At 42.4% G+C, this 26,421-nt stretch overlaps 1 protein-coding gene across 3 annotated transcripts in view; it reads right to left on the reverse strand.

Moving 5' to 3' along the window:
* NCALD (neurocalcin delta) overlaps positions 1 to 26,421 on the reverse strand; it is a 382,803-nt gene that overhangs the window by 347,026 nt on the left and 9,356 nt on the right. The window lies entirely within an intron of this gene.

The following is a 26,421-nucleotide window of genomic DNA, read 5'->3' on the forward strand; positions in this document are numbered from 1 at the left end:
TGACTGACTCTTCAGTATGACTGATAATTGTGGTTGGGTAAAAGGAAATGCATTTTTATCATAAAGGGTATGATCTAATAAGTTGAGAGAGTTCAGCCAGAGATTATTAAATGCCAAGGTATTCATTCCCTCCTATCTGTATTATTGGGTGACAAAGTGTCCTACTAAAACTACTTGTATCTCCCCAGCCTCTCTTACAGACCAATACAATTAGTTAGATTTAAAAAACCAAAACAAACAAAAATAAAATGGAGGGTAGGGATTTGAGTGTTGATTCAGCTGGAAGTTATGGCTCTATGCATCTTTGCTCCATCTTTCTATCTGGAGCATGGATGTAATGGCTCCAGTTCCAGCAGCCATCTTGAACTATAAGGCTATCTCATTTTTTTCTTCTAACTTTATTGAGAAGTAACTGACATATAAAACTGTATAAGATTGAGGTATAAAACATGTTAATTATATATATATATATATATGATTATCACAATAAGGTTAGTTAATATATCCAACGCTTCACAGAATTATGATTTAATATGTGCATGGTGAGAATTTTAAGATTTACTCTCTCAGCAACTTCCAAATATACAATACGGTATCATCAACTATAGTATCCATGCACAGATCAGATCTCCAAAACTTACTCATCTTATAACTATAAGTTTATACTCTTTGACTGCCTTTACCCATTTCTTTCACCCTTGGCAACCACCAATTTATGCTTTTGAGTTCAGTTTTCATTTAGATTCCATATAAGTGAGATCATATAGTATTTGTCTTTTTGTGTCTGACTTATTTCATTTACCATAATTCCCTTAAGGTTTATCCATGTCATTGAAGATGGCAAGATTTCCTTCTTTTTTATGGCTATATATAGAATATGTATTATATATACACACACACACATATAGTATAAATATATATGTATAGTGTGTGTGTGTGTGTGTGTGTGTGTGTGTGTAGTCATTTTCAGTCTTGGTTATTATAAATAATGTGGCAATGAACTTGGGGATATAGATATCTATTTGAGGTCCTGATTTCGTCTCCTTTAGATATTTATCAAGAAGCAGAATTGCTGGGCCACATGGTAATTATATTTTTAATATTTTAATAATCCTGTTTTCCATAATGGCTGAATCAATTTACATTCCCACCAGCAGTGCACAAGGGTACTTTTTTCTCTGCATCCTCATTAGTACTTGTCATCTTCTGCCTTTTTGAGAATAACCATTCTAACAGGTGTAAGGTGATATCACATTGTGTTTTTGATTTGCAGTTTTCTGGTGAGTGATGTTGAGTATCTTCTCATGTACTTGTTGGCCATTTGTATATCTTCTTTGGATAATGATCTATTCAAGTCCTTTGCCCATTTTTATGATTATTTTTAGAGAGAGCAAGCACATGCGAGCATGGGCTGGGGAGGGGCAAAGAGAAAGAAAATCTTTTTTTTTTTTTTTTAAAGATTTTATTTATTTATTTATTTGACAGAGAGAAATCACAAGTAGATAGAGAGGCAGGCAGAGAGAGAGAGAGGGAAGCAGGCTCTCTGCTGAGCAGAGAGCCCAATGCGGGACCCGATCCCAGTACCCTGAGATCATGACCTGAGCCGAAGGCAGCGGCTTAAACCACTGAGCCACCCAGGCGCCCCAAGAGAAAGAAAATCTTAAGCAGACTCCACTCCCAGCACAGAGCCCAACAAGAGACATGACCTTGACATCATGACCTGAGCTGAAATCAAGAGCTGGATGCCTAACTAACTGAGCCACTCAAGCACCCCTTTAAATTATTGTATTTATTATTTTGCTATTGAGTTGTGTCAGTTCCTTATATATGTGGGTATTAATCATTTACCAGATATATGATTTGCAAATATTTTCTCCCATATAAGTCTATCTCAAGAACAGAAATGTGCAGAAAACTCGAAGAATACTGAATCCCAAGGAACAAGACGCAGCCACACCTTCCCTGGCCTACTTCCCGATATTTATTGTTAGAAAAAAAATAATAAATCTTTATTTCTTAAGCCCCTGAAAATCAGCTCTGTTCCCAGCAACCAAAGATAATTCCTAACTAATATGATAATTAATAAAAAGACACAAATCATGCCCCTAAAAGCCTCACAGATTCCTGGGGATAAAATAGATGGCCTAGAGCCACAAGAAATCATAGGGTAATCAACTCCAGGCAAATTCCTAAGGCAATTGTTTTGAATTGAACCAAGTAATTTGATCATCTATAAAGTTTCCTGTGTTGGACCTCATACCACCCACTTTGAGATGGAAAAGGCATTTCCTACTGCATTTCCAAAATTATCAATCATACCCGAAAAGAGTCACTCTTAAAATACAAAACTTGAGTAATGCTCAGATTGGTTAATAATCTCAACATTCGCCATAGAGTTATAATGTTTAAATTCTATGACGAGTACAAAGAAACCTGCATATTAATTTATATGATGTCCGCTCAATTTTAAAAGGCTAGTGAGAGCGGGTGCCTGGCTGGCTCAGTCAGCAGAGTCTGCAACTCTTGATCTTGGGCATCATGAGATCGGGCCCCATAGGGGGTGTAGAAATTACTCAAAAATAAAATCTTTGGGGGTGCCTGGGTGGCTCAGTTGGTTAAGCATCTGACTTCTGGTTTCAGCTTAGGTCATGATCTCAGGGTCCTAAGATCCAGCCCCACATCAGGCTCTGCACTGAGCACAGAGTCTGCTTATGATTCTCTCCCTCCCTCTTCCAAGCCCACGTACTAGTGCGCGCTCTCTCCCTCTCAAAAAAAAAAAAAAAAATCAAAAAACAAATAAAAGGGAAATGAAGTGACTGATAGCATGGACCGAACACTCAGCCAGAAGCGTTGTGTAAACTGCGTCATGTGAACCTCACTAAAGGTACTATGCATGGTAGACATGGTAGTCTTTATAAACAAGGAAACTGAATCAGAAAAGGTAAGTGACTTCCCAAGGCTTCTCAAATGAGTACTGGAGTTGGGATTTAAACATAATAGCTCCCTCTGTGCACAGGGGATACATTCCAAGACCCCCAGCAATACCTGAAACTGAGGAGGGGACCAAGCCCTATACATGCTGTTTTCTCCTCTACGTACATACCTATGACACAGTTCGGTTTACAAAGTAGGCACAGTAAGAGATGAACAACAATAATAGAATAATAATACCAAAACGCTATAATAAAAGTCGGGTGAATGTGGTCTCTCTCACAGTGTCTCATTATGTACTCACCCTCCTTCTTGGGGGTGGTGTGAGACGATAAAATGCCGACGTGACAAGATGCAGTGACATGAAAGACGAGTGACGCAAGCGCTGTGACGTAGCGTTACGTTACTACTGACTGGCTGACGATTGGTCAGAAGGAGGAGGCGTGCTCAAGTCTGCGCAGTTGTCCCCAGGGAAGCTGAAACCCCCGGAAGCCGGAAGCGAAACTGCCTCCAGCGAAACCTCAGATAAGGGGGGGACTCCGGGTACTTGGGTACTCCATGGTCCCGTACCAACCATTTTCACTACCCTATCCTGCTTTGTGATATTTTAATTTATAATAGGAAGTGAATGTTTGATCATTGTCCCACTTCCTGGGAAGGAGCTCTTAAAAGCCTTGGAATTTTCTAAGTATTGAGAGCATAGGGATGTCTTTTGTTATGTTAATGAGGTGACTTTTGGAAAGCCCCTAGGTCATCTCGGGATGAGGGCTGATCACCACCAAAGGAACCAACTCTGTGATTAAAAGGGTAGAACTCAGTCCCACTCCAGAACTCTGGGGAATGGAGGAGGCTGAAGATTGAGTTCGGTGGCCAGTGACTTAATTATTCATGCCTCTATAAGGAAGCCTCCATAAAAAACAAAGGGTGGGGTTCAGAGATCTTTTGGGTTCATGACCACATGGAGATGCAGGGAGAGTGACATCTTGGGAAAGCATGGAAGCTCTGAGTCCCTTGCCACATACCTTGCCCTATGGATCTCTTCCATCTGGTTGTTTCTGAGTTATCTCCTTCTATAATAAACTGGGGATCTAGTAAGTAAAATGTTTCTCTGAGTTCTATCAGCCACTCTAGCAATTAATTGAACCCAAGGAAGGGGTTGTTAGAACCTCTGATTTATAGCTGGTCAAATGCACAAATGACAGCCTGAACATCTGAATGGGGAGGGCAGACTTCAGGACTAAGCTCTTAGCCTGTGGGATCAGTCACTATCTCCAGTTAGATAATGTCAGAATTGAGTTAATTGCTTGTTAGTGTGGTTGGGGGTGGGGAGGACACTGGAGTTGGTATCAGAATTGAAGAATGAAAGCCAGCAATTATTATCTTGAGTGTGTGGTTGACTTCAACAAGCCCTGTTAATGAGCAAATGCTCTTCTTCACAGGATTAATCAGCACGAAGTTCTTGTGGATTGAATTGTGTCCTCCATAAGATATGAAGATATAAAGTGCTAACTCCTAGTACCTGTGAATGCGACATTATTTGGATATGAGGTCTATGTGGGTAAAATCAAATTATGGTCAGGTCATAATGGACTAGGGAGGGCCTTAATTCAATGACTGATATCCTTAGCAGAGGAAAATCTAGACACAGAAACAGACTAAGAGAGGAACATCATATGAAGCCAGAGACCAAGATTAGACTGATGTGTCCAAAAGCCAAGAATGCAAAGGATTGTGGGCAACCACCAGAAGCTCAAAGAGGGAAGGAAGGATTCTAAAGAGCCTTCAGAGGGAGCATGGCCTTGCCAACAGCCTGGTTTCAGACTTCCAACCTCCAGAACTATTAAGAGAATAAAATTCTGTTGTTTTAAGACATGCAGCTCATGGTGATTTGTTATAGCAGCCCTAGGAAAATAATATAGAAGCTGACCTGACTTTGAGCTGTTTTGGCCTCAGCAGGACCATATGTTTGGTTGAGTATAAAGTTATGTCTGTGTCATGTGATGTGGGAGTGAGACACTGGTCAGATGGAGCTGGGAATGTGTCTAGTATTTCCTTCTGCCCAGTCCAGGAAGGCCCTGAGGATGAGAGAGGTGGAAAGGGACAGGTGGAAGGAGAGGGCAGAACCAGTGTGGTAGGTGGCTTGGACTTAAAAACCAAGATAGGCCAGGGAGATGTGAACAAAAAACAAGTATTCAGGATGGATTCAGAAGCCTTCCTTATTGGACCTGAATACTTGAAGGATCTCATTTTTTCTGCTCACCTATATTAGGGCCACGAAAGGTAAGCCAACTTAGTCCTGTGTTTAGATTTTGAACATGTGTTAAGTTCAGACTAGCTAAAACCCAATGAATCGTGGCTGGCTCCAATTTTATATTTCATCTAATGCCAAAAATGCTGTTTCTGGGTTCATTAAAGCGTTCAGTCGACTGAAGCAAATGCTTAAAAATCACTGGGGAGGTAATTACTCAAAATGTATACCCTGAAATATGTGAAATCACCAATGATACAAACTCAAGCCAAGAAAATACTCTTGTTAAAATGAAACTAAGTTTTGAGGATCAAGACAGAGGATCCTACGGGAAGGGAGGGGAAAATGAGACAAGACAAAACCAGAGAGGGAGATAAACCATAAGAGACTCTTAATCTCGGGAAACAAACTGAGGGTTGCTGGACTGGAGGGGGTGGAGGGGATGGGGTGGCTGGGAGATGGATATTAGGGAGGGTGTTTGCTATGGTGAGAGCTGTAAATTGTGTAAGACTGATGACTCACAGACATGTACCCCTGAAACAAACAATACCTTGTATTTTAATTTTAAAAAAGTGAAACTAAGTAGGGGATAATGGAACTGAATGGTATCTCAAACTTGTTTTTCACTCTTAGGCTTGTTTAGTGGTGGAAGTACCCATTTCTAGATAGTTTCTAGGAAAAAAATAAATATTTCAAAGATGATAATTCTAGCAGTTACAACATTCTCTTAGACCAGTCACCTTTCAATGAAGCCAAAGAGGTGAAATAAATAAATCTTGCCAAAACCTTCCTTTTATTAGGGTGACCAACTCATCCCATTGTGCCTAGAAGCATTCTGGGTTTAGCACTGAAGGGCCCACATCCCAGAAAACCCACAGTCCTGGGCAAAGCGGGACAGTTTGTCACCCTACCTCTAATAAATGAGAAATGGTCACGTGATCAAGCACTGCACGGCAGGAGACCAATGCAAAGACACAAAACATATATTCAAAGAAGAACCTTAGGAGTCAAATAGGTCCAAGGTATGAATCCAAAATGAGGCAAACAGGTTAAAAATCAAAGGTCGCTTTTCAAGTGGACTCACACTGGTAACCTCTCACTTCTCATTGACCCCTCCCACTCTCCCTTCACTCAGCCCTCCCTATTCCAGGGCTCAGCCTGGGCCCTCTTTTTCCAGCTATGCTCACAGCCCAGCCCATCCACCGCAAGATTTAACACCACCCCTAGACTGACAACCCCCAAGTCTCTCCAGCATTCATGCCTCTCCGGGTCCATACATCCAAATGGTGACTTCATGTCCCCTCTTGGGTCTACATGTATGAGTTTGCGGAGTCTGCCATAACCAAGCATTATAGGGGGGGCTTAAACCACACATAGTGATTTTCACACAATTCTAGAGGCTTGAAGTCCAAGATTGAGGTGTCAGCAGAGTTTTTCTTTTAAGACCTCTCCCCTTGACTGGTAGATGGCCAGCTCTCTTCTCTCTATGTTTTCACATCGTCTTCCATCTGTGTGAGTCCGTGTCTGAAACTCTTCTGACAAGAACCCCACTATTGGATTAGGGCTTTAATCCCTTCCCCCGGCTCCATGACTACTCCTGCCCTTCTCAAGCCACCGTCATATTTGGGGTTACAACAAAACCTAGGGAGCCTCCTCACTTCAGCTTCTACTCCCTACGGTCCATTCTTATCAAAAGCAACCATTGCTCACATGTAAAAAAGAACATGCCACTTTCCCACCTAAAGCTCGTGGGTGGCTTCCCATTGCCATTAGAACAAATCCTAATCCACTACCCTGGCCTACAAGCCCCTGTGTGCCTGGGCAGCCTTACCATAAGCATTCTTCTTTTGCCTTCTAGGTGAAACCCAGTGACACTCATCAAACTCATTCCCATCTCTAGACTTCTGCACTGCCTGTGCCTCCATCTGGAATGCTCTTCCCTGCCATTCTCCTGACGTGTTTCTTTTTGTTATTCACAATTCAATTTGAATCCTCTTTCCTCACAGAGGTTTTCCCTGACCATTCAACAACATAGGATCCCACTATCATTCTAGTCTCTATGAGTAGATGTAATTCTACTTTAATGAGGACTCTACTTTCAGTTCTCTTTAATTCTACTTTAATTCTATTTTCTTGAGAGCAGAACCCTCACTTGTCTTTTGCGTCTCCATATTCCTGAGCCTAAAAGAGTGGATGGCACAGAGCAGGTGCTTGGTAACTATTTGTTATTTCTATAGAAATGGATTAGTTGCATGCCTGAGGCAAGGGTACTCCCCCTCTTCTCCAGGATGAGCTCAGAAAAGACACACAAGGTACAATGGGTTACTTCTCTGGTGACTTCTGAGGAATAGGACCACAGCCCTGAAAACATGGGCACAGCCAGAAGCATGGATGTATAGGGATTTGAGAAGGCTGGCGGTTCCCAGAGAACTGACCTATGCTTCATAGACTCAATTCAGCTAAGTCACAGCCTGATGAGTAATGTCTAAGACACTACAAAAGGGACAATGAAGCATTCGGGACCGCAAAGGAACTAGAACAGGAGACAAAAATGAAGAAAGGCAAACAATGGCCCATTCACCACATCTACAATTCACAGCACACTTGATAGTCTGTGCCTACTGCCCAGGGTTCATAATCACAACCAAGGGGACCCCACACCAAGCTCCAAACCCAAGGGTGCTCAGGCAGGAGGCGATTTTATTATCTCTTGCTATTTATTCCACATCTATTACTCCTGATGAGGTCAACAGACACAGATGCTCTTTCAGCCAAGGTTGGGTGAGTTACGAAGGCCAAGGCCAGGAGTTCAGGATGCCTGCATGAGGCTGGAGAGAGCTTATTTGTTAGTACCCCTTCTGTGGCAAGAATCAATAACTTCTTTCCAAAGTACCTCCTTATTCTGGATTCTCATCAACTTCTCCCACCACTTTAACGGGGGAAACCTTGGTCCTCCTGCTGTCGGCCCTGACAGCCCCTGTCTGATCACAGGACAAAACACAGTCTGTCCCTCTGCCACGTACATAAGCCATTATGGTCAAATCTGAAATGATGGCATAATAAATCGTCACTCTTTCTCTCATTCTTCTTGGACTCTCCCACTCTCACCCCACTCCAGGCCCCCCAACCAGCCAACACGAGATTCAGAATGTACCACAAAGGCAGAACCACAAAGCAGGCCACACAGCACAGTTTCAGGGGACGCTGTTGGCGGGATGTGAATGGCGCTTTCCACACAGCCTGAGTAGCACCTGGGCAAAGGTGTGCGGCAGAGAGGGTACCAGAAGTGTGGTCTGCGTTTGGGCTACGAGTCACAGGAGGAGCATGGATACATCCTGATGCCTCAGAACTAGGTCAGAAGAAGACCAAGAGTGAGAAAGAAGACTGGGATGACCTCTATGTGTCCTTCCGCATCATTGGAGACTGACCTGCATGTACTAAACGGCTAGGGCTCTCTTGTCCCCTGGCTTCCAGATGGATTCAGGCAGTGGGAAGCACAGCAGGAGACTGGAGTTCAGGATGAGAGGGAGATCAGGGTATTTCTCCTCCCCAACTGACAGAGACAGTTTGATATGTCTCTGTCTGAGGCCTCCCACCCGGCCTCCCTCTCCTCAGCTACTGCTTTCTCTGCTTCCAGGACAATTCCTTCCCTTAGCCCTTTAGGGCCTGAGGATTCTCAGAGCTCCCAGTAGCTGTTGGCCCTGAGGCACTTTGCCATCCCTCAATGGCTTCCCTTAAGCTCGATGACATCCTATAAATAATTCCTTAATTATGCTCTCTTCAATCACCCCTTTTATATGTTCATTTACTCAGTGATCATTAATTGAGTCACTCTGTAAAAGAAGTAAAGATGAATAAAACTGGTCCTTTCCTGTAGAGGAGTTTCAGTATACCTGGTATCCTGGGCATCTTTTTTCTTCTTCTGACACCAGACCCTGCCCTTCCAGTGAGGAATTCATCCCAAACACTTAATTTTCCCCTAGATGCCTTAACCCTTAAACATATTAACTAGTTTTAAAATAAGTTTTAAAAGGGGGCACCTGGGTGCTGTCAGTTAAGTGTCTTCCTTTGGCTCACATCGTGATCCCAGAGTCCTGGAATGGAGCCCCACCTTGGGCTCCCTCCTCCACAGGAAGCCTGCTTCTCCCCTCTGCCCCTTTCCTTGCTCATGCTCGCGCTCTCTCTCTCTCTCTCTCTCTCTCTCTCAAATGAGTAAATAAAATCTTAAAATAAGTTAAAAAAAAAAAAAGGTTAAGTCCTCATCAAAAGACAGTAAGTCTATATTAAGATACAGAACTGGTCATTGAAATATGATTTAATGCTTAAGCCCATTTGCAGTGACAGATGCGCCCACGCAAATGAAGACTAGCATGTTCTCTTAAAACTGGAGGTACTCGGAAAATAATAAAAAGTAATTATAGCAGTAACTCACATAAAGCTTTGCTGTATTAATTTCAAAGTCTAGTTTATAAAACACTCTCAAAGAAATGCTTTCAAGAAAACACCCAAACTGGAAGCTCTAAAATCTTATGTAGTAGGAAAACTGCTATGAGGAGAGGACCAGCTTTAAGGAAGAGATTAAGAAAGATTTGAGATTTGCATCTCCACTATTTGTAAATTCTAAATTTTTTTCTGGAAGTACTTAGAAACAATTTGTTTCTTAAGGAGTTTACTGTTCTCTATGCAATGTTAGTTGCCCTCTTGATTTCCTAAAGTTAGGTCCACAACTGCATTAGTCCAAAATGATAAACAAACAGCTACCCAAATTCTAGCCCAGCTTCTATTTAAATAATCAAAATTCCAAGTCTAACATCAAGATTTTGTTCACATAATAAATGGCTATGTTAGCGAGTGATATTTGGGCTGACGTTATCATTAATAAAAAATCAGAAATAGTGCTCTGTCAAAAGGAAGAGCAAAAATTTATTTGACCTTTCCATTTAGTACTCAATAAAAAAAAAAAAACAACAAAAAACAAACCTACACTTTTCTCAGCTTAATGCAACCTGAAAATTCAGAAATAAAATCAAAATTACTTTTATATTTCCCATTTATCAACACCTACCAGAAAAAGTTCTCATTAGTATACATAGCACACCAAAGCAAGATGAACAAGCTTCCTTCAGATAAGAAAACCAAATACATTGCAAATTTCTTCCTCCAACAGGAGCTTTTCATAACTAAATTCAAGACTGACCAAAATACAAAATGGTACTTCCAGATATTTTTATTAATATGATATTAATTCTGAAAATCCCACAATAGCCAGTTTTTACAATTTTAAAGAATCGAAGTCATTTTTATGCAATGTCTTGAAGGTTTTTTCAGTGCTTCCCAAAGAAGTGAATTTGTTAAGCCGAAGCCTGGACCTGGAGGGCTCTGCCTTTGGGAGACCAGCAAAAGAAAGCAAAGCTGAAAACAGGAGCATCACTCCTATTGTCAAGAAAATTGCTCCAAACTGCAAATGCTTAAGGACTCAAACAGGTATTTGTGCCCACCTTTTAACAGCAACACTTTTCCCAATAGTTGGAAGGTGAGTAAACTGTATCCATTGACAGATGAACAGATAAACAGAACATGCTATATACCACAATGGACTAGTAATCAGCCTTAAAAAGGAAAAAAAAATTCTAACACATATATGCTACGCAGAAACCTCGAAGAGATTAATGCTAAGTGAAATGTACCAGGCACAAAGAGCAAATACTGTATGATTCCACCTATGTTAGGGACCTAAAGTAGCCACATTCAGAGACAGAAAACAGAATGGTGACTTCCAGGGGCTGCGGGGGGGTGGGGAGGAGGGAATAAGAAGTTATTCTGTGAGTACGGAATTTCAGTTGGAAAAGATGAAAAAAGTTTTGGAGGTGGATGGTGATTATGGTTGCACAGTACGTGAATATTAATACCACTGAATTGTAGGGATGTGTGGCGTCATGGTCCTGGAGTCCCAGGTTGGGGTCCCACATTAGGCTCCCTGCTCAGTGGGGAGTCCGCTTCTCCTTCTGATCCTCCCCCCTCTCATGCTCTCTCTCTCTCTCTCTCTCTCTCTCTCATTCTCTCTCTCTCAAATAAATAAATAAAATCTTTAGAAACAAATACCACCAAACTCTATACTCAGAAATGGTTAAACGACACATTGTATGCCATGTATATTTCACCACCACCAACCCCCAAAAGAGCAAAATGCTTACAGGGGCAGACAAGCCTGCAGGGGAGGGGGGAGTAAAGCAGCGTGGGGTCTGTGACAGCAGGAAGGGTGGAGACTGGAAAACAAGAGTGGGCCTGCGTGTCCTCTCTAAAAAGACCAGGCGTGGCTGAGGTCTCCGAGGACTGCCGTGTAGGAATTGGACCTTGTATTAGAGGCAGATGTTATGATTTTTCAAGAAGTCTGAAATCTACATTTTTGAGACCTCCTCTATTTTCTTTTTGAAGTTGGCCACCAGTGTTTCAAGTTCCAAAAACACTACAGGTCAAATAAGACACGTGAGCAAGAGCATACAGCTCTCGATCTAGATGGTGAGTTGACAGCGTTGTCTTCAGGCACAAAGGCCCCACGATAAGAGGGCAGCAAGCTGAGTCCTGAACAGCATCAGCCTGGGCAGAGAAATTATTCCCAGCCTGTGCCGCCGGCCTCGCCATTGAATATAGAGCGTGCAAGTATATCACAACCGTAAGCTTATGCTAGGAAGCTACAAACAAGTGGAAATGGGGTGTTTTGTGTGCGTTTAGCTCTGCTTTTGTTTATCTAAAATGACAGCCTTTAGAATTCTTGCACATGTAAGAACAGGCTGGTAGTGTGTTGGCCGGTTTAACAGATTCCCACGTTAGTCTCAGATAAGAAATGCATGTTCCACTGAAGAGTTGGTAGAATAAAAATGTGAGCAGCATCTATGCAAATCACACGAAGGACAGCTTAGTAGTAGGAACCCCCCCTAACTCTTGCAAATGGGGCTGTGGGAACCTGAATTTTAAAAACAAAATCTGTGTTGGGACGCCTAGGTGGCTCAGTGGGCTAAGAGTCTGCCTTTGGCTCAGATCGAGTCCCAAATTGGGAACTCAGCCGGGAATCTGCTTCTCCCTCTGCCTACCGCTTCTCCTGCTTGTGCTCTCTCTCTCTGACAAATAAATAACATCTTTAAAAAAAAAAAAAAATCAGTGTTTTAATTTTCTATCTCACAAACTTGGGAGACAGGGGTGATCATTTCAAAATAATGAAACATCTTAGAATAAACTAACATTTAGTATTTAGAGTCATTATTTTAAAAATGTGACTCTGGAACCGAACTGATAGCCTTTAAAATGCATCCTCTGTTCTTCAAAATAATGACTTTTGTTTTGTGTCTCTCCTGTTATTCCTATTCTATAGATGAAGCAAAGAATGTCTTCAGTGTAAAAGTATAATTTCAATCAACTGATCGCTGGGCAGTAATAGTCAATTAAATTTAACAAGTGTTTAGTGCCCTTTTCATGTGGTTCTGCCCCCAGCAAAGCCTATAATGCTCCCCTGACCAGATGTGGCCTCACCCTCCCTCCGCCTCACGGCTCCTCTATGTAACTACCATCTCTACCTCCCTGCTCAGGATTTAAGGCAAATCTGTTTACATCCGTCTGCTCAGGCTGCCATAACGGGCTGGGTGACTTAAAGATATTTATTTTCGCACAGTTCTAGAAGCTGGAAGTCCAAGATCAAGGTGCCATTCATTTTTTTTTCCTGGCGAGGTGCTCTTCCTGGCTTACAGAGGGCCACCTTTTCACCGTGTCCTCACATGACCTTTTCTCTGTGCATGTGAAGAGACAGATCCCTGGTGTCTCTTCCTCTTCTCATAATGATACAATCAGATTAGAGCTCCACCCTTATTTATGGCCTCATTTAACCTTAATTATCTCCCTAAAAAAACAATCTTTAAATACAGTCTCTCTGGGGGTTAAGGTTCAATATATGAATTCGGGAAGGGTGAGGCACACAACTCAGTCTATGGCACCATCTAAGTGTGAATTATACTATAAAGAAAACCGTATAATTAGAAGTTTCCAGTAAATATCTTTAAAGTTTCCATTTGCAAATAATAATACTCATTTCCTGGTTTTATCAGAGGCTTAGCCATGGGAAAGACATAAGGTAAATGCCACACTCCCCACTTATATTGCACAATTCATCTTTGAAGGGGCAGGACAATGCTAGGGTTCAGCAGAGAGAGGTCCACCACACACTACTGATGAGGAAAACCCTCAAGTTTCCAAAGGCAATATTGCAGACTGTTTAAGGGAGTAGACTCTGGAGACAACCTTGGGTTGTATTCACCGATAGGCTGTGTGACTTTGGGCAGATGGGTTACCCTCTCTGAGCATCCGATGCCGCATCTTTGCTTTTTGGACCACCCTTTGTACAGGGAAGGGATGAGACTGATTTAGCTGATACTATTAAGGAAACCAAGGGCAGTAAAGAGGTGGGTGGCCTGGGAGGTAACTAGATTTCTGCTTAATTAAAAGTAATGAATCTCTAATACGGTATCATGCCAGGGGGTCCTTCCTGGGGTCATTCAAAATTACACTCAGTGGGAAACAGTCCTACTGCTCAGAATGGCCACCACTGTTTTTGAACAACAAAGTACCCAGAAGCAAGACAAGACCCTTTTCTTGAGGATGTATAGTGATTTCTCATATTTTGTGACCAAACAGCATTTTTTAGAAGACTCTTCCACATTTGAGAAACTGCCCACCTTATGAGTTCTCGCCTCCCCAAGATGGAGGCCAGGCATTTGCCTACCCAGCCCACCTTGCACCTACGGAGCAGGCATGTGACCTGGGCTCTACCAATCAGCAGCATCCATGTAAATATCAGAAGAGTGAGGTTAAAGAAGGAGGTCCTGGGGCACCTGGGTGGCTCAGTAAGTTTAGCATCTGCCTTCTTCTCAGGTAAAGATCTTGGGGTCCTGGGATTGGCCCTGCATCAGCCTCCCCACTCAGTGGGAAATCAGCCTGTTTCTCCACTCTTCCCCCCTGCTCGCACACTTGCTCTCTCCCTCAGATAAATAAATAAAAATATTTTAAAATTTTTAAAAGTCTTTAAAAAATAAAGAAAGAGAGGGGTGCCATGTGGAATTCACACTGGTAGGGATTGGTGAAGTATGGCAGACAGACACTTGGTTTGCAGACGTGACAGTGATGGGATATCTGGGAACCCACCAGAAAGAACTCACTCTGTGGTATGAGCAGAGAGATCTATATTCTTTGGTAGCCCCCCCAGGGTGTCCACAAGAACCATGAGTGGTATAACTTGGGTAGTGTTCCTGGCTGCATGGCCTCCAAGTCTAATTCTGATCCTCCCAGAAATTCTTCAAGCTCCTTAATACCCTTAAAAAAAAGAAAAAAAAAAAAAACTCCCTTTCTGTGCGAACTAGCCAAAGAACCTCAAACCAGCATAAAACCACATAATAGTTGCACAATTAAATGAAAGTCAAGAGAAAAGAAACCCATGTTGGCATAGGCGTGGGCTTTCTAAATCCTATAACGATAAAATTTTAAATAAGCAAAAGAAATTAGGCAACTGTCTGCAAAGCTTTGATCAGCAAAAGAAGCTGATTGTTTGTTGCAAAGGACAGCTGGGACCACTGAAGTATATACAGTAAGCAAAGAGAGGGCAAGTTTATCAGCGTTACATCTACACACACACACACACACACACACACACACACCCGTACCCCTAAACTAATGCTCAAGACCTGAGGTTTCATAGATTCAACCTACATCTGTGAGCATGGGAACTTGCTATTTTGACCTCCCCTCCCTTGAGGTTTTGATTTATGAGAGTTAAAAAGAAAGCAATTATTTCCCAGTGGGTGTTAGGATCACTGATATATAAACAAGGCAATTTAATCATTACCTAGATATACTGGGTCTTAAATGTGGCTCTGAGAACGGTTTACATAAAACCTTTATGTAATTCACCAAAGTCATTTCAAGGCCAGGATAACTTAGACTTTAAACAGAGGGCACCTAACAAAAGCCTTTCAGATCTTATCCCCATACTTGATAAAAACTGAAGACAAAGCCATCCTATAATTAGCTTTCCCAAAAAGATGCACATCTTAACAACAACTTCCTTTGGCTTAATAGCATCATCTTTAAGGATTAATGACCTAGCAAACAGAAAATCTAGGCCTTTCTAAGCACTTTGGATTTCCTAGGATTTGGGGATTTATCACATATAAATCAGATACGGTCAGTGACCCAGACTGCTTACCCTGAGTCCCAAAACCTTGACTATAGGTTTCCCGTTATTTATAACAAACCCGAACATATTCCAAGGTGGACATGGGTTATCTTTTCTTGGGCAGCCTCCATTCCTATTTCTTCTGAGTACTAATATCTCAATTGTCCCTGGAGACCATACACTCCCCCATTCCCAGGCCATGTGCTTTAACAAGAAGGTAGTTTAATCCTCCTCCAGGGGTCAGCATGACCCAGGATAGACCAATCAGCCTGGCTGCCATGTTTGGTTGAAAAACTGGCATATAACCAATTCAGGACAATGAGACTCGAGAATTTTGTTGAAACTATAGGGCAAGAGAAGCTGCTTGCTGGGTGCCTTGTCCAGTAAGCCTGGAGCTTCTGATGTCATGAACAGAGAGCCTGCTTGATGATGAACCAATGCAGAAAAATGCTGGGCAAGGAGATGGCAAGAGATAGATATCTGAGGATATTACTTGAGACCTGGATCAGCCATGCCTTTGCCTTTGCAGTTACAAGAACTGATTAATTTGTTTTCTAAGTCCCTTTGAATTAGGTTCATCTTTTGCAACCTGAGAGCCAAAACAGATAGAGTCATTTAAGCTGAGACTTTATAAAGGTAGCAGAAATGTTAGAGTAGTTGGCTTTCAATATTAAAGTATAAAATGAGCCACAGATGCTAAATCCCCGCTATGAACAACTTTGCATTCCAGCATGTGCTGCCTTACCCATAATCCCCCGCTCAGGGAAATGGTGCGAAAGAAGTCTGTGCATGAGACAGTCCACCAACGGACCTGGGGTGAACAACCAACCCAAAAACAGCTAATTCCTTTTCTGGCCAGGTTCCAATGGCTGTGGGGCCTCGCTCCGTGAGCTGCACCAATAGGAAATGCTCACTTATAAGTTCAAGCTAGGAAATACTGAGGTCTCAGCCGGTGGCCGTATGGGTTGACCCTTCAGGGGCCGTATGTAGAATGAAGCAGCAAAAGAAGGGAGGAGAGAAAAAGAGAGAAGGCAACTGAGCAGAGACCCCATGACCTCTGAGAATGACACTGACTCCCTTCCCAGTTTTCCAGATCTATGTTTTGGCCACCATGAGACCAAGCTCTGCTTTGTTTGACAGGCACAGAATCCTTTGCAGGGGCAGAGCAGTACAGGCATTAGAGAGTATGGCTCCCAAGTGACAACCTGGGTGAGAGCCTTGACTCCTGCTGCCCACCCATATGCCTGAGGCCACATTGTCTACATCTGTTCCTCCTCAGTAGAATAGGGATAATAACACACTCTCTGCCGGGATAGGGGAGAAGAGTCCCCGTGACAATACATTCAGAATAGCATAATTATAGTTGTGGTGATTGTCACAACGAGCCTCTCATGGTTGAGTTAGTTGGAGTGATGTCCCCGTCCTTGACCATTGAGAGGGCCCCACGAAAGCAACAACTGACTAAATGATTACCTTAAATATGAACACATTTCTCCACAATATATAAAGAACTGTCAATGTCCAGATAAAACTACATCGTAAAATTTTCTTTAATAGGGGAAAACCATAGCCATGGGGAGCACACTATAGTGCTGAATCCAGTAACACTTGAAAGAGTGTATGATGCCCTCATCCTCGTTCTGTATTACGCCCTGATCCTCCTGGGTCCCACACTGACCCCTGAGTAGTAGTTACTTCTGTACACCCCAGGCTGACAGGCCAACCCCTGAGACTTCTCCTTTCTGTCTGCAACTGCCCAAAGCTTAGCCTCCTCTTCAACTGCAATCTCCAGCTCTAGCTCTTTCGACAGAAAATTATTCTTGTGAGGCGGGTGGTGGGGGCGCCATGTATGTGCCCTGCAGAAGAGGCAGGTGCTGTGAAAAACAGGAGACATTGGGCCTGAAGGAAACAGCTAAGGCAAATCCAGAAGCCTTCTCTCATGACTCAAACCACTATACTGTGATTACTTCCTGTTTTGAGCAGCCCCTCCCCTTCTGAGGTTGGAAAAAAAATCACCTTGAAGCTGAGGTTTTTACTCTTAACTGTCCTGTCCCCCTTCCGTAAAAGCTACACAGATGACTGTACTGACTCCATCCCTTTCCAAAAAAATACTGTTCGATCATTCTGAATGGTTGATGCATGCTTTCAAAGCCTTAAAACAAAACAATTGTTTAAGAAAGATGATATAAATCACCTTTTAAAGATCCTTTTGATTTAGAAAAAAAAAAATCAGTTTCCACACGGGGGAAAAAAAAAATCCACACAAATATTCTTCAAATCTGTTCCCCAAAACATGTATGAAGAATAAGAGGCAGACACAGGAGTCCTGAGAAAGGAACAGAAGTTTGATTTCTTAAGGAAAAAACAGCCTTTCACAAGGACTCTGGTGTGTTTGGTTTTGCATTCTTTGCTAAAAGGCAATCATCAAAGAATTAAACCTACATTTCCTATGTCTTTTTTCCTCCCTTCTTTTGGTAGAATCAGGATATGCATTTTTGAGTACAACTGCTATTCTAAAAACCAGAGAACCACCGTATTCTTACAGCTACCCAAGAGCACCAGGGGAGAGAAGAACTAAATATGTCATGCACACTCCAGAATTTTACACAAGATGCCATTCCCACGTGGGAATAAGCCACTTTTGACTTTACAGTCAGCCCTTGAATTACAAGCTGATCAGGCCACATTTCTGATCAAGTTCCAACCTGGAATGCTTAGAATCCAGAATGTCTTCTCCCCTAACAACAATGTTCTAAGCACTATGTCACCCTAAAAGAGCCATCCTAGCCCCAGAATTCCTAAGGAATCGCATAGTTTTGTCCTGCGGGTCCTGCACAGGCCAGACACAACTCGTGATCTTCCTTTACGAAAATGCATTCTGAGTTCCAAATAAGACATAGTGTTTCAGGGCTTCTGACCTTACAGGACTGTCACCAGTGCCAAGACATCAGTGGTGGCCAAGGCCTGCCCCCCTTCCTCTCACCCCACCCACACTGACCAGTGAAGGGCACCAAGACGGGTACTAGCAGAAAGAGGAGGGGTCTTTCTCGTCCCACCTCCTGGTCCCCACTTGGCCACCAGCAGAGAAGGCAAAAAGCAAGAACTTGAGGCCAGCAGGGTGGACGCCAGGGCCGCAGCGCACAGGAACTGGGGGGAGGGAAGGAGAATTCTCTGAGGCTTGGGCTGGCCCGTTCCCCCAGCCAGCTGGGGACTGCCTGTGCTCTTAGCTTTCATTTCCACTGTCGGTTGCTAAGTGCTATACATAATGCAAAAGTAAATAGTTACACAGCGCAGTTTGGAAGACACAAAAACATACATCAATCAGCCAAGGGGGGGGGGGGAACCTCTCAAAGTTTCTAGGTTTATTTTTAGATCCCAGTTAGCCAAATGAGTAACCTAAATGCCCAAAGGAAGAGACGCCAGGGCTGAAAAGTGCATTCAGAAATGGGAGACACTGATACTGCCGGTCTCTGGCTCGTCTTAGCTTGTAAAATATGCATCAGGCCAGTCCTCAGGTGTTCTAAGCACCTCGCAGCAGCGCTTTGAATAAGGGCCCGGCATCTAACACACTCCCTAGACTCGCTGCATAGAAAACATCATCCCCTGTCATGAGGTTTCAAGACATTAGAGTGAGCACAACACAAAATAGTGACATCCTTAAGTGAAGGAGTCAACTTAACAGAAGAAATGAAAACAATGCTATAGTAGTAAGCGTACATCCACGAGGAGAGTAAAAAGGGTTTTATTCACCTTCTACTTCCTACATCCGGCAGAATGCCTTGAACACAGCAGACACACAACAAATGTTTACTAAATTAATAATAATAATAATAATATTCCCGGAAGAGTGCCTATTTCTAGGCAAGACTATCCTTGTGACCTCCAGAGAGCCCCTATGTGATGATCAAACTTGAAGTTTCAAAGATACATTTAACAGTATAAAAGGGAATCAGAAGAACAACAGAACAACAGATAGCGTGAGAGAAAATAACGAACGGTCGGAAGGAAAAGCACGAGTAACCCTGAGTGACTCACTGAGATTTGCTCGATTCTTCACCTCTACAATGAGATTACATCTGTGGCCCCACCACCTCGTGGCAACGAGGCAGAGACAGATGAACAGACACACTCCAGGCTTCCCAGACCACAGGGGCAAGCTGCAAGGGGATATCCATGTTACAAGGCAAAATCTGAGCCTGACTCAACCAAGTTATTCTCAGTGTAACCAGCTCATTCCAGGCAAATGCAAAATTGTCCTTCCCTTGGAAAAGACCGTTCTGATTACAACGCCATGTGTTTACAGTTGGGAAAAAAAAAAAAGCACAAATAAGAAAAGTCACTTGTTTTATGTTAAGGTTAAAAAAAAAAAAAAAAAGAACACCAGGAGGCACCTTGGTGGCTCAGTTGGTTAGGCATCCCACTCTTGATTTCAGGTCAGGTCATGATCTCAGGGTCGTGGGATCGAGCCCCACATCAGGCTTCCTGCTCAGCAGGGAGTCTGCTTGAGATTCTCTCTCTCCCTCCCCCTGGTCCCTTCCCCCACTCACAAGCTCTCCCTCAAATAAGTTGATCTTAAAAAAAAAAAAAAGAAACACCATTTAGCAAAGTGTGCTGGGACAATTGGTTAGCAAGTTAAAAGAGAAAAATAATCAGTTTACCTCCTCATTTCCTCCCTGCTCTACACCAAAATTAATTATAATTTGTGTTAAATAATAATATGGGGTTTTTAAGGTGAAGAATTCTTCAAAACCAGTAGAAAGCAGAGCTGATTACTAATGAAGCCCTATGAAAGAATGGAGCAGGCTGTCCTATCACTGGAAGAAATCAGTGAAATATTTGCCCACTTAACCACTGAAAACTGTATCAATTGTACAAGCAATTCACTAAGGAAATAACTAGCAAATGTGCCAAATATATTTTATTACATATTATTAAAGACCTTATACCCATGAGGTATATTTTAAGTGAAAACCAAAGCAAGCTTACAGAAAAATGTGTATAATATGCTTGTTTTGATAATAAAAAGTGAGCCCCCTTTGATCTTTAAAAAGACTGGATGCTCAAACAACGAGAAAGGTGGGGAAACACACCTTAGGCCTTTAACACTGGCCACAGGGGAGGCATAGGAGTAAAGACTGGCCAGGAAAGCCCTTAATGCATCTTTGTCCTGAATTATAATTTGGAAAAAAATTATGTCTGATGCAAAAAAAAACATCTAAAGGCAAAGAACAGAGACTAGAAAATCAGGAAAAGAAGAAAGGCAGCTAGTGTACAATCTGAAAAAGAACTGTTCAGCCCCACTAGTTTTCAAAGAAGTAGAAAGGCAAATAAAGTATTTTGGGGACCAAATTAGAAAAAGAATTTCGAAGTGATGATATTCAAGGTAAGAGACAGATGAAACCAACACAGTCATACAGCATGAACTCCTTAAATTTCCAAATTAATTTCCAAATTTCCATTTAGAAAGCAAATAGCAAAGTGAGTTGAGAATTTTTAATAAAAGTTCAAACATCCAACCTAGTAAATCCATTAGAAATACATCATACGCTATAATCTCATATAGAGAAAAAGGTTTTGTACAAAAATAATAGCAGAAGAAATTATTTAAAATTCTGACCAAATGACCTATCATGGAATGGCTAAGGGAACTGAGGTATATCCATTTGATGAAATATTGTATGCCCAATTAAGCATTATCTACAAAGAATATATAACGAAATATAAAATCCTCACAGAATTAAAAACTTCCATTTCTTTTACTCTCAATATTTTACTTCTGATGCAAACATGGGATTTTTTTTTTTCCTCATACCACCCAATTCCCCAACTCTCCAGATTCAATTCTGATGCTAACTACCCAGAGTCAGCGCAGCCCCCACGGACTGAGGGCTCAGTCCCACAAGACTGCCCCCCAATTCAAATGCCAGTCGCAAATCTGAGATACTTGTACTTCTGACCAATTGGCTAAAAACCAGGGGTTCCCACGACACCCTCCTCGGATTCAATAACTTGCCAGAACAGCTCACAGAACTCAGGAAAACAGTTTGCTTGCTTCATTATTGGTTTATTATGAAAGGATATGGTTCAGGAACAGCCAGATGGAAAAGATGCCTAGGACAAGGTATGGGGGGAGGAGTGTGGAGCTTCCATGGCTTCTCTGGGCAAGCCACCTGATGTGCGCTTTGATGCGCTCAGCCACCGGAAGCTCTCTGAAACCCACTGTTTAGGCTTTTTTCTAAGTTTTTATTTTGATTCCAGATAGTTAACATACAGTGTAGTATTAGTTTCAGGTGTACAATATAGGGATTCAACACTTTCCTATGACACCTGTTGCTTATTACACATGCCCTTCTTAATCCCCACCCCATATTTTACCCACCCCCCTACCCACCTCCCCTCTGGTAACCATCAGTTTGTTCTCTATAGTGAAGAGTCTGTTTCTTGGGGCGCCTGGGTGGCTCAGTGGGTTAAAGCCTCCAGCCTCATCAAGCCCCATCAAGCCCTGCATTGGGCTCTCTGCTCATCAGGGAACCTGCTTCCCTTCCTCTCTCTCTCTGCCTGCCTCTTTGCCTACTTTTGATCTCTGTCTGCCAAATAGATAAATTTTTTTTTTTAAAAAGAGCCTATTTCTTGGCCTCTCTCTCTTTTTTGTTCCTTTTCTCCTTTGCTTTGTTTCTTAAATTCCACATATGAGTGAAATCATATGGTATTTTATGGAGGCTCTACAATTATGTAGACAGAATTGATTAAATTATTGGCCACTGGTGATTGAATTTCATCTCCAGCCCCTTTTCCCTTCCTGGGGGTAGAGGACAGACCTGAAAGTTTCAACCCTCTAATCACATGGTTGGTTCCTTTGACAACATGCCCCTCTCTTCCTAGAGTCACCCCTTTAGCATAAATGCAGATGTGGTTGGAAGGGGTTTAATTATATGATAAAGGACACTCTTCCTACTCTTATCACTCAGAAATTCCAAGGGTTTTCAAGGAGCTCTGTGCCAGGAACTGGGGACAGAGACTTAATATATATTTCCTATTATATCACAATATCACAGCTCAGGGTATACGGTTAAATGAAAAACTAATTTTAAATTTATATTAAAAATGACTAACATTACTAAGAAAAATATTTCTTCATAAAAATCATGAAAGGAAATATTCCAAATATTAACAGTGTTTGCCTTTGACTATTTGGATTATGGTAACATTTTTTTCTTCTTTCTAATTTTCTATAGTATGCAAATCTTACTTCATGATAATGCCTTACTTTTATAATGGTAGGGTTGAAGGTATGGAGGGAATAGTGGCCAAGGTCTGTGGAACATATTCTTTAAATGACTGCTTTTAAAAAATCTAAAGCAAAAAAAAAAGTCTCCCCATTGCTGTCTCAAGAAACCTCCAAGGCCAGAACTGACTTCTAATTTCACTGTTTGTCCTTCGGCCTGGCTTGGAAGTGGCTGTCATGTCTTCCAAAGGGGTAAAGTGGTGGGAACCCAACATCACAGGCTTCCCACATCGCAACCCACCCCTTCCAACAAGTCAGAGCACAAAACCCCATCAAAGAGCTCTTCTTGCAAATGTTCTATTAGAAATTTTAGATCACATGTCTAAAGAAATGTGTGTGTGTGTTCGTCCGTCTGTCCATCTATATGCTTCCTCCTCCTTTCTCTATCCTCAAAGGCAGCAAAACAAATCCAAGACAATGATGCAGCAATTGACTGTATTTATCAAATGCTAAATCTCAGTGATAATGGATAAATCTATTCATCTAAATAGAATAACAGTGCAAAAGTGTGAGAACCAAAGGAACCCCAGCCAGCACCATACCCCAATATTAAACAATTTTAAATAATAATGGATTAAAGTCCATCTCTCCTCTCACATTTGCCATACAATCCAAATTAATAATCTCAGATCCCTACTGCACTATTTCAGGCCCTATCCCCAATACTGAGTCAGGCTAAATATTTCCCCTTGGGATGCATTAAATGGTCAGATAAACACTCTTAGTACACGGTGCTTCAGAGATACGCATCACATGTATCTTTATATAAAACTAATGAAACAATCAGAGCCTGGATAAGTTTGTAGAGCAAACAACTCTTAATCTTCATCTCAGGGTTGTGAGTTCAAGCCCTCCATGGGGTATAGAGATGACTTAAAAAATAAAAATCTTAAATACTGAAAGAAAAATTCCAAATATTAATGCCGATAAAAGAAAATGTTAGTAAAAGATGTTAGAAAAAAAAAACTTTAGTGAAAAAAAAGAATGATCTCGCAACTTTACCTCCTTAGTAAATTCAAGTATTTGCAGTAGCTTGTGTGACATTATTTCTTCTGAATGGTGGTGCACTTGACCTTTGTTATAAAAGAACACCCACGCCGGCAGCATAATTTCTGTACAGGAGATGTTGCACCTCGCATTCGCCTGTGTTAGCCCACTTAACCTTCTCAACCCTGACAACAACCCCACCACACACGACCAGGGTTGCCACAGTCATTCCTTAAAGGTGCAAGTTCCGGGAGGTCGCGCACTTGAAATTGACCACATGAAGACTAAAGGTAGCCAGGCTAGTCCGGCTCCAGAGTGGACATGCTCCTGCTTCTGCAGAACTAGACAGTGCACCCACATTCTTTTTAATTTACACCAAACATCTCTCCTGCCCAAGCCCCGCTTAGACAATTTGTAAGCAAAGAGCAAACAGACGATCAGTACCGATTTCATAATTTCGAATGAAGAATGACTGAATTACTCCATCACTTCTCAGAAAGTTACAGCCCCCAGATTAGCACCAGAGGAAGTTATACAGGGCCTTCCAGTAATGGAAAGAGAAGAAATAAACCAATTAAATGGTCTGGTGGAGAAAAGGAAAGGTATAAAAGGGCCTAAAAATAGTTTCCATCTTATCTCTGCTGTAATAATAGCAGATTAGCATGCATTCTCTTGGAAATGTCACCTAGGCAACCAGAAATACAAAGATGGAGATGTTCGGGAAAATATATGTATATAAACCTATTTCTGCCATCTTTGAACATAAGTGATTACTATTATCACTATTGCAAGAAGGACAGTAACTAGACTATGTATGTTAAGAGAAAAAAGGCAAGTACAGAAGAAAGTTGCATAAGTAAGTCTCCAGTATAAAGTAGGCTAATAAGATATAAAGGTAGGTCTTTCTACAAGAAGCCCTAAACCATTGCCTCAAATTTGGGGCCAAAAAACTACTAGGAATGCTAAACGTATTTTTCCTACATTTTTAAAATGTCATGTTTTGAATAAACCCAAGGCAGACTAATACGAAAGAGGGTAGGCTGACAAATTTTAAAATAACATTTGGAAAACTATCTTGGGGGGGGGAGCGGGGACTATCTTAAGCTCCACTTAACTGGAGTGACTCTATGTTTCTGTTTGCCTAAAACAGTCCGTGTTTGTGCCTCTTGTGTTGCTGTAATTATTAAAAAGCAATACTCCTCTTTCACTTTCTTTTTTTAAAGATATTTACATTAATCACTTTGTTTTCTTTTTTAAGATTTTATTTATTTGACAGAGAGAGAGAGAGATCACAAGTAGACAGAGAAGCAGGCAGAGAGAGAGGGAGAAGCAGGTTCCCCACTGAACAGAAAGTCCAACGTGGGGCTCAATCCCAGGACCCTGAGATCATGACCTGAGCAGAAGGCAGCGGCTTAACTAAGCCACCCAGGTGACCCTCCTCTTTCACTTTCAAAAGTTTCTCAGTGTGCACAATAAATTACAGGGTTCCCTTACATTTAACCAAGATGTATTTCTTGACCAATTAACAACATGCTAGCAACTAGGTTGAGAACTTAGATTAGTTCAAAAAAATTCTACAAGCTAGAATCCCTGCCTTCCAGAATGCTGCAATCTGATGGCAAAGACAGAAATAAGACCCCAAACAATAATGAAGCAGTGAAAAATTGATCATCATTCCCAGAGCCCAGGCCGTTAAGTGGAGCAGTTCAGATCCCAGACAAAGTAGACTGTGGATCCCCCTGAGTGAGACAGACACTCCATAGAAATTGTGCTAAAAGCCACCATGCTTCCTGAGCACTTACTGTATACCAGGGACTGTGCTAGGCATGACACACGTGTGATCTCACTCCAGACTCAAAACAACCCTAGAAGGGAACTGTCCTTATGCTCATTCTCTAGAATCGTCCACGTGTTACCAGAGAATTCAAATGCCTGACTCCAAAGCGCACCACTTCCAATTGGTGCAGGCTGACCCGGGCCTGAAGCCATGGTTAGGAGAGCTCTCAGCTTCTCTTTCTCCTCGGTAGCAGCGCAAGGTGTGCTCCAACCCTGGCAGAGGGTGGCTCAATCAGCCAGGGCCCGGGTAGGAAACGGCGGGGGGGGGGTGGGGGGGTGGGGGGGGTGGGTGGGTGGGTTTATCCTACTGAGGAGTCCTCCTATTGGAGAGGCTACAGAGAAAAGAGTAAGGAAGGGTTTAGTCAAGCAGCAGGAAGCTGTTACCATCCTCAGGCCTTTGTGTGTGGGGTGGGGGTGGGTGGAGGCAAAAAGGAATTCTGAAGAAGGTGGCCGGGTGGAGAAGGCACCTGGCAGGAGCTCTAGCCTTCAGCGCACAGAGGAAGCCAACCTGTAGCATGCAACCCAGCAGAGGGAACAGGGGAAACAAACAGCCTCCCCCACTCCCCCCCTACTCCCCCAGTGGTGGGCTGGACCCACCCACCGCTGGCCATATTATATCAGAAATCAAAGACAAGATGGCCCCTGATGCTTCTCCGGGACACAGAGCAGGTGGATGAGGGAGGGAAGAGGACACAGAAGAGCCAACAAGAGGTGCCCAGCCTGCTTGCTGTGTCCTTGCCCCCCGCGTAAGTGTGTGCTCCCAACTGAGGCAGAGTAACCTGGAAAGTGCTACCTTAGCAAGAAGATGTCATCCTCAGCCTAGGTGTGAGGCCAGAGCCAGTTCACAGCCAAGTGTCCTTTGTAGTTAAACTTGGCCCCGTGCTTAGAAGGGCCCCACACTTGGTCTAATGCTCTGCT

The sequence above is a fragment of the Mustela erminea genome, chromosome 16, assembly GCF_009829155.1.
Source record: "Mustela erminea isolate mMusErm1 chromosome 16, mMusErm1.Pri, whole genome shotgun sequence".
Lineage (NCBI taxonomy): Eukaryota > Metazoa > Chordata > Mammalia > Carnivora > Mustelidae > Mustela > Mustela erminea.